This window comes from Camelus ferus, chromosome 22, assembly GCF_009834535.1.
Source record: "Camelus ferus isolate YT-003-E chromosome 22, BCGSAC_Cfer_1.0, whole genome shotgun sequence".
Lineage (NCBI taxonomy): Eukaryota > Metazoa > Chordata > Mammalia > Artiodactyla > Camelidae > Camelus > Camelus ferus.
In genome coordinates this window covers 21,249,929-21,259,381 of record NC_045717.1, presented here as the reverse complement: position 1 = coordinate 21,259,381, position 9,453 = coordinate 21,249,929, and positions in this window count along the sequence as shown.

Genomic DNA, 9,453 nt, shown 5'->3' with positions numbered 1-9,453 from the left:
CACCCCATATTGGAATCACACGTCTCTTGAAGGAGCTCTTTTAAATTTCTCTCAACTTTTAATTACGTTCTCCTTGGTGCCCAAAGAAGATTAGCATCTGTCTGTCCTTCCAGATCATCTAATTGGCCAATGTCATCTCCCCTCTGACTCAAAAGGAAAAACTAGAAATGTTGGAAACCTACCCCTCTCCTTTCTCTACTTGCCTTTTCCTTTCTAGGAATTGTTTATAGATTTTAACTGTTTCGTCACGTATAGTTTTAGAGGGTTCTTTCAAATCACCACATAAACAGTAATCAATGAGGCATTTAAGTAAAGTCATCACGAAAATACAGCCAAAAACTGATTTTGTTTTGTGGGATCCAGCATTTAAATGAAGTATGAGCAAAAACATCTCTAAAATCAATTGACCCAGTATCTGGGGTCTGGACATAAATATTGATTTATCCTTTTACGAGGAGCTGAACAAACATAAAGGCCACCTCCTCTCCCTAAAGCAAAATTGAAACAGAACAGCGATTTCAGGGTTGAACCTGACTGCCTAAACCACAGAAATCTGGCTGAGAACAGGTTTTAAGAATCAGGGTATCTGTTGAGATACATCCTCTTGCCAGAGGCCCACTTGCCAAAAAGCCTCCCACAAAGGGTCTGAAAGTTTTGGAGGGTTCCCTCAGGAAAGAGGGGAGTTGTCTGAGGTATTCCGAAATGAGCTTGACAGGGCACAGTAACCCCTCAGCAGGTTTACAGGGAAACCCAGGAAAGAAGGCAGAAAAGAGGCAGAGGGGATGATTGACTCCTTGGAAAGAGAAACAGTGATTAATCCAGGAACAGAAACTTTTAAAAAAAGAGTGTTTGGCAGGAAAGAGCCCCAGCTTCTGAATCATACACCTGGGGCTAGTGACTTAGCTTTGCCAATAAAACCTGGGAGATAAAATTAATATGGGGGGAAAATAATACCTCCTTCCCTTACTTGGCAGGTTGCGTATCATGGTCAAAATGAGATCATTAGTAATCACCTGGAGAAATTGTCAAGAATGGGCAAGTTCTGGGTGTTTCAACACTTACGAATATGTCACCATCAAATTCCTTTCCTTAAGCCATATGCACATTTGGGGGGCGTGGTAATTGGGTTTATTTATTTATTTTTAATGGAGGTACTGGGGATTGAACCCAGGGCCTCACAGATGCTAAGCATGCGCTCTACCACTGAGCTATACCGCCCCCCTACTTTTTTTTTTTTTTTTTTTTTTTTAAGTCAGGAACAGTAGGTTTGATTTCCCTTCAGAAAAACTGCAAGACCTCACAGGCTCAGCTTCTGTTGTGAGCCCAGCTTTCTCTGATTCACCTGGTGGTAAGAAGCCCTTTTCCCCAACGGGCCTGAAAAGTGTTACTAGGAAAGCGTTCTCCTCTAGAAAGGGCTTAGTTTAGTATGTCTCCAGAGCTAGTTCTGTAGAGATAGTAGGGGAGGCCTGTAAAAAGGCCACAAAATCTCTGAAAAGAACATTCTGGGGGTGTCAAGGCCTGGGCGAGAATTCCAGGATGGCTCTCCCCAAGTCTCCCTGTGACCTGCCTGCAGAAATCTCCGGGTCCCTTCTGTCCCAGCCACACATGGACATGGACACATGTTGCCTTGAGGTTGGAGCCACTCTTTTACTTCTTGGAGCCCTCATTGGCTCTTATGTAACTGGCTTATAGTGTTGTTGTGAGGATTAAGTAAAGATAGATATGTAGATAGATAGATAGATAGTGATTGGAACCCTGCTTGGCATATAATAAACCCAGTATATGGGTTCCCTGATATGTTTTTTGTTTTAGCTGTCTTTGCAACTACCTCTTTTTTTCTCTCTTTTCTTCAGGGAGGACCTTCTTCTTCCTAGGCACTTAAAAATAATCCTTCCGTGGAATCCACTTCACTTGAAAGTTCCTAATCTTGCAAAGTCATCTCAACCCTGAGCTGGCATTCTCCTCATTTTAATGGACAGTTCTCTTTGTCCTGGTTTTCACTAATCAAATTCTCCAGGAAGCTCAGACCAGAAAAGGTCTGCACCCAAAAGAGTCTGGTTTTTTAGCCAAGGTGTGCCTCTGGCCTTTGACCCAGCAGTCAGCAGAGAGAGGGTGAGTAACCGCAGGTGCCTTGATGCCTGCCAGTAGGTACAATTAGGGACCTCCTTTGACTCAGCAGCCACCAAATATCTCCAGAAAGCACCTCTAAGCCATGTGAGGGCAGAGACAATGGCTTATATTTCCCAGGCCTGCCTGTAATAACGGTTAAATAAATATGTGATAATAAGAGAAATTATTGCAGGCATGGCTGCAACAGCATTAGAGACACTCTGTTTCTGAATTCCAGGTTCCTTGAGCTTTTGATAAGTCAGAACTCCGATTTGTCCTGGACTGCCAGTTCTTCCTTTCAAGCAGAACACCAGATGTGAGATCAAACCTGTACTGAGGGCACAGACAGCCCTGAGCCAGTGGTCAGGGAGATTCAAAATTGACCAAGACACCATGTCACCTTCAAGCACAACAGGAGAGAGAACAGGGCAGGATGTGTGTGTATATATATGTATATGCACGGGTCCAGGCAGTGCAGGGCAGAGAGTGTAGAGGCTACTTCCGGTATGAGACACAGAAGGCTCCTAAAGAAAAGTGTATTTCACTTAGTTTGACCAGGTGAAACATTCCCGTGGTTAGGAAAATTGAAAGGACTTTTTTCCTAAGGTCACAAACAAGAAAAGGCTGCCTGTTTTCATCCCTTCTATTCAACACGGTATTGGAAGTACTAGCTAGTGTAATTAGGCAAGAAAAAGAAATAAAAAGCATCCAAATTGGAAAGGAAGAAGTAGAAGTTCTATCTGTAGAAAACCATAAAGAATCTAAACACATAACACACACACGCACAAAACTGTTGGAACTAATAAAGGAATTCAGCAAAGTTGCAGGATATAAAATCAACACATTAAGAAACTGCATTTCATACATGAGCAAAGAGCAATTCAAAAAGGAAATTAAGAAAATTCTCTTTGCAATAGTATCCAAAAGAATAAAACACTTTGCAATGAATGTAACCAAGAAAGTGAAATACACTGAAAACTAAAAAATGTTGCTGAAGGAAATTAGACACACATCAATGGAAAGACATCCCCAGTTCATGGATTGGAAGACTTACAATTGTTACGATGTCAATAGTACCCGAAGTGGTCTACAGATACAATGCAATTCCTATCAATTTCCCAAAGACCTTTTTGTTTTTGCAGAAATGGAAAAATCCACCGTAAAATTCATATGGACTCTCAAGAGGCCCTGAATAATAACCAAAATGATCTTAAAAAGAACAAAGTTGGTTGGGGAGTGACGGAAATGTTGGCTATCTTGATTGTGGTGGTAGTTTCATTGATGCAGACATCTATCAAAATTCATCAGATTGTACATCTGCAATATGTGTAGCTTACTGTACAGGAATCATACCACAATAAAGGTGTTAAAAAAAAAAAAAGAACAAAGTTTCAGGTCTCACACTTCCTGATTTGAAGACTTACAGCAAAGCTACAGCAATCAAAACAGCATGGTGTTGGCATAAAGGCAAACATATAGACACATGGACTAGGACAGTGAGCCTAGAAATAGACCCTCACTTACATGGTCAAATGATTTTGACGAGGGTGTCAAGACCATTCAATGGAGAAAGGATAGCCTTTTCAACAAATGGTGTTGGGAAAACTGTATGTACACGGGCAAAAGAATGAAATTGGACCCTTACTTTCCTCATCTACAAAAATTAATTCAAACTGGATCAACAGGGGAGGGTATAGCTCAGTGGTAGAGCACCGTGCTTAGCATGCACAAGGTCCTGGGTTCAATCCCCAGTTCCTCCATTAAAAACAAACAAACAAACCTAATTACCTTCCCTCCCTCCAAAGAAAAAAAAAAAATAAAACTGGATCAAAGACTTAAGAGTAAGAGCTAAAATTATAAAACTTTTAGAGAAAAAGGGGTAAAACTTCATGACATTGGATTTGGTAATGAGTTCTTGGGTTTGACAACAAATGTGTACACAATAAAAGAAAAAAAAAACAGATAAGGTGGGGCTCATCAAAATTAAAAACTATTGTGTACCAGAGGACTCTATCAATGCAGTGAAAAGACAACCCACGGAATGGGAGGAAATATTGCACATCCTACATCTGGTAAGAGGTTAACATTCAGAATATACAAAGAACCCCTGCAACCCAAGAACAACAAAACAAACAGCCCAATTTAAAAATGAGCAAAGGATTTAAATAAAGAAATAAATATTTCTTTCTCCAAAGAAGATATAAAAATGGCCAATAAGGGCCTGAAAAGCTGTTCAATATCACTAATTATTAGGGAGATGCAAATCAAAACAACAGCAAGATACCACTTCACACTCATTAGGATGGCCACAAGTGAAAAAGAAAGAAAAGAAAAGAGAAAATGAGTGTTGGGAAATTGGAACCTCGTGCATTGCTGCTGGGAGCACAAAATGGCAAAAACCTGCGCACAAATTATCGTTGCCAAAGTGTGGAAGACACTAAGATGTCCTTCAGTGGGTGACTAGATAAATAAACTGTGGTACATCCAGGCAATGGAATATTAGTCAGCACTAGAAAGAAATGAGCTATCAAGCCATGAAGACATGGAGGAACTTTCAATGCATATTATTAAGTGAAACAAGCCAGTCTGAGAAGTCTACATACTGTGGATTTCCAACACTAGGATATTCTGGAAAGGCAAAACTATGGAGACAGTAAATAGTTGAGCGGTTGGTGGGGAGCGATGACTAGGCAGAGTACAGGGACTTCTAGGGCAGTGAAACCATTCTGTGAGATATTGTAATGATGGATAGATGTCATTACACCTTGGTCCAAACCCATAGAATGTGCAATGCAGAGAGTGACCCCTATGGACTCTGGGTGATGGTGACATGTCAGTGTTGGTTCACCGATGGTAACAAATAGAGCGCTCTGATGGGGTTGTGGATTGTGTGGGAGGCTGGCAGGCAAGGCATGGGTGGGGACAGCTGTTGGAAAATGGCGCCCACTGATTTGCTCAACGCAGGGTTGCCACAAACCTTCAGTTTGTAAATAAATGCAATATCTGCACATCACAGCAAGGTGAAGCATAATAAAATGGGATACGCCTGTTACGTGCTACCTGTGTGATTAAGAAAAAAATGAAATCAACCAGTCACAAAAAGACAAATGTGGTACAATCCAACTTATTGGAGGCCCTAGAAGGAGTCAATCTCCTAGTGACAAGAAAGCAGGATGGTGGGTGCCAGTGGTTGGGAGAGGGGGAATGGGGAGTTGTTTTTTTTGATGGGGACAGACTTTCAGCAGGGAAAGATGAAAATGTTTTGAAGGTGGATGGTTGTGTACTAGTTGTACAACAATGTGAATGAACATAATGCCGGTGAACTGTGCACTTAAAATGGTTAAGGTGGCAAATTCAATGTCACGTGTATTTTGCCATGATTAAAATTTTATCTTGTTAATTTTATTATTATTGATTTTATTTTTTTTTAATTTTGTGTGTGTGTGTTAATGGAGGTACAGGGGATTGAACCCAGGACCTTGTGTATGCTAAGCAGGCACTCTACCACTGAGCTATACCCCTTGCCCCAGAATTTAAAAAGAAAGAAAAGAAAAAATTAAAGGAATAGAAAGAAAGGAAGGAGGGAGGGGAGGAAAGGAGGGAGGAAGGAAGGAAGGAAGGGAGAGAGAGAGAAAGAGAAAAAGAAAGGAAAGAAAGAAAAGAAAGAAAGAAAGAAAGAAAGAAAGAAAGAAAGAAAGAAAGAAAGAAAGAAAGAAAGAAAGAAAGAAAGAAAGAAAGAGAAAGGAAAGAAGGAAGGAAGGAAGAAGAGAGAGAGAGAGAAAGAAAGAGCGAAAGAAACCAAGGAAGGAAACCCTCTGGCAAGGGCCCCTCCAAACCACAAGTGTGACCTTGGCTCTCCCAGCCATTTGCGTCAGCCCTGGAAGCCTCAGCCTCTGAGTCAATGTCAAGGTCGGCACAGTCTCCAGGACTTCTTTTTCAGGCCACTCTCTCCCCACTGCCAGGAATCCAGGAAGAAAAGCCTGTAAGAAATCGCTGCAGGGGCCCGCAGACCTTCTGTGTCTGTTCTCCTTGTCAGGCGTCCTAGGACACTTGGCAACCCCGCTGCCCTGGCCGGGACTGGGGCTCGGTCCTGCTCAGCTGAGTTGATGGCAGCTCTGGTGCTGGGTCAGGGGGAGAAGTCACACCTGACTGCAGGTGCACTGGGCACAGCTGGCTGCCTGCATCAAGAGTACTCTCCTTTTGTTTCTTTCCTTTTCAATTTTAAAACTTTAATAATTATGTCAGAATACACATAACATAAAATGTACCGTCTTAGCCATCTGAAGTGCGCAGTTTGGTGGCATTAAGCACAGTCAGATGGTTGTGCAACCATCCCCACCATCCACCTTCAGAACTTTTTCATCTTGCGAAACTGAAACTCTGTCCCCATGAAGCACTAACTTCCCATCCCCTGCCCCAGCCCCTGGAACCCACCATTCTGCTTTGTCTCTAGGAATTTTTTTTTTTTCAAGTTGAAATATGGTTGAGAGGGGGAATGTAGAGCGTGTGCTTAGCATGCACAAGGTCCTTGGTTCAATCCCCAGTATTTCCATTAAAAATAAATTAATATATAAAAACCTAATTACCCCCCCCGAATTTTGAAAATATAAATGTGAAATGATTTTAAAAATATATAGTTGATTTACAATGTTGTGTTAGTCTCCGGTGTACGGCATAGTGAGTCGATTCGGTCATACATATATCTGTCTCTATGAATTTGACTCTTCTAGGGACCTCGTGTAAGTGGAGTCATGCAGTTTTTGTCTTTTTGTGACATTTCATTGAGCATCATGTCCTCAGGGTTCATTCATAGTGTAGTATGTGTCAGAATTCCCTTCTTTTCTTTGGGGGGCAGTTAATTAGGCTTATTTATTTATTTTAATGGAGGTACTGCACGCAGGACCTCATGCATGCTAAGCACACACCCTGCCACTGAGCTATGCTCCCCTCACTGAATTTCCTTCTTTATAAGGCTGAACAATATTCCATCCTATGGATACACCACTTTGTTTATCCATTCATCCACTGATGGACAGTTGGGTTGCTTCCACTTTTTGGCTATTGTGAATCATGCTGCAGTGAACATGCGTGTGCAAACATCTCTTTGAGCCCCTACTGTAAATTCTTTGGGGCATATATACCCAGAAGTGGAGTTGCTGGATCACATAGTGATTCTATTTTTAACTGTTTAAGGAAACTTCATACTGTCTTTCACAGCAGCTGTACCATTTTACATTCCTTTTCTTTGACTGATAGACTCCCAGTCCTATTTCAGGCTATAAGATGCCCGGTTAAAAATACTTTCCCAGACTCCCGTGCTGCTGCCAGTAGTCCTGAGACCAAGGAAGCCGGTGGAAATGTCTGTCCCAGTGAAAATACAATTCTTGCAAGGAGCAGTTCTTCGACTGTTACCCTTCTCTCCTCCTGTTTGGATGCCACAGCGGTGCCTGGGAGTGAAGCCGCTGTCTCACCCACATGAAGGTGAAAACCAGCACACTGAGAACGGGGAGAAGGATGCTAGGAACTGACTGGCGTCAACGCCTCGACTGCCTGCCATGTTACCTGAAAATAATAAGCTCCCCAGTTACTTAACTCAGTTGTTCTATTACAATAAGCAGCAAGTACGATCCTACCTGATGTAAACCGCTCCTGATAGAAGTGTCGCCTGCACTCCTAGGACCTCCTGAATGAGCGTTTTACCCTTGCCTTGATTTTGTGGGTGAACCACACAGTCTGAGTACAAATCCCAGTCCTGCCACTTCCTGTGTGACCTTGGGCAAGTTACTTTACCCCTCTGTGCCTTGATTTCCTCCTTCATCAAATGGGCATGAGGACCACTCTTAATTCTTAAAAATAGCACCTGGATCCCATGAGGTAATGACATTATTGCTATTATTGTCACTATGGTTATTACTGTCATTGTGGGGATGCCAGCTAGTCCCCGGGCAGACCAGGCACCCCCCTCTTGGTATTTGGGTCCTCTCAGTCCTGTCACTCAGCCTGAACTCTAAGTGCTGCACACTTGGCCTTTGCTCATGCTGTTCCCTCTACCAGAAATGCCTTTCCTTCTATTTGTCTCATGTAACCTTAGTGGGCATTTTGGGGATTTTTGTCTGCCCAGGAGCCATTCTCCCCACTTCTGGTAACAGAAGAAAACTTTTGTTTTAATAAGAAGAGTCTTTAAAATTACTTAAAATAATAATAATTTATTATTTATTTTTACAAGTATTATTATAGAAAATATTAAATGTCTGTCTTTGCAAGGAGAATATAGGCAAAATCACTCATCCCCTCCCCCTTGACAGATGGAGACACGATGGCACAGAGAAGGAATGGGGGTTGCCCAAGGTCACACAACAAGTTGGTGGCAAAGCTGGTCTCCCTTTTCTTAAGCTATGGTACTCCCCCTTTGTTCAGCATCTGAACCCCTTTCCTGCATTTGGGGATCTGCCTCCCACATCCACTTAAGAAATTTCAAAGGCCAGATAGTTGCTTTCCCAGCATCCCTTGCACAAGAACATAAGCATGTGATCTGGACTTGGCCAATCATATCCTCATACCCAAGAATTTGACTCCAGAGCCAGGCTGCTGATTGGGCACCTACTGTCCTTTTGATTCTGAAACCACTCAAGCTGGTTTGAGCCACTTGCAAACAAAAAAACCTGCTTGATAAAACATCTATTAGACTAAAACTGAACTGAAATAACCCATATCTGGGGCTAGAAAACCCACTGGTGTCACCTCCTGAAGTTCTCAGCCTCATGATCTCCAACTTAGAATGTTTCCCTGAGGTGAACTAAATTCCATCCATTTTCATCATGATCTTTGACTAGAGCACATGATTAAACAAAAAACCTTAGAAAGTAGAACACTTAGAAATTACTGAGTGGGGAGGGTATAGCTCAAGTGATAGAGTGTGTGTTCAATCCCCAGGATCTCTTCCAAGAATAAATAAACCTAATTACCTCCCCACACCAAAAAAAAAAAAAAAAATTACTGAGAGGTGAGCAACAGACACCCACAATCAACTCAAGATCATTTCTGTTTGTATCATTTATTTCTTCCAGCCTTCTCTCTCATATATATATATTGTGTGTGTGTGAAGAAAAATATCACCCTTTGTTGGTTTAAACCATTTTGTTGATAGAGATGGTTGTTACAGCAGCAATAAAACCTGTCTGTCCTGACTAATGTATTTTTTAAACCCTTATTTTGAAATAATTATAGACTCACAATAAGTTACAAAAATAGTACAGTGAGGTCCCTTGAATATTTTCCCCCAGCCTCCCCCAGTGGTAGGTAATATCTTGGTAACATAACTACTTAATTAAGCCAGGAAATTGA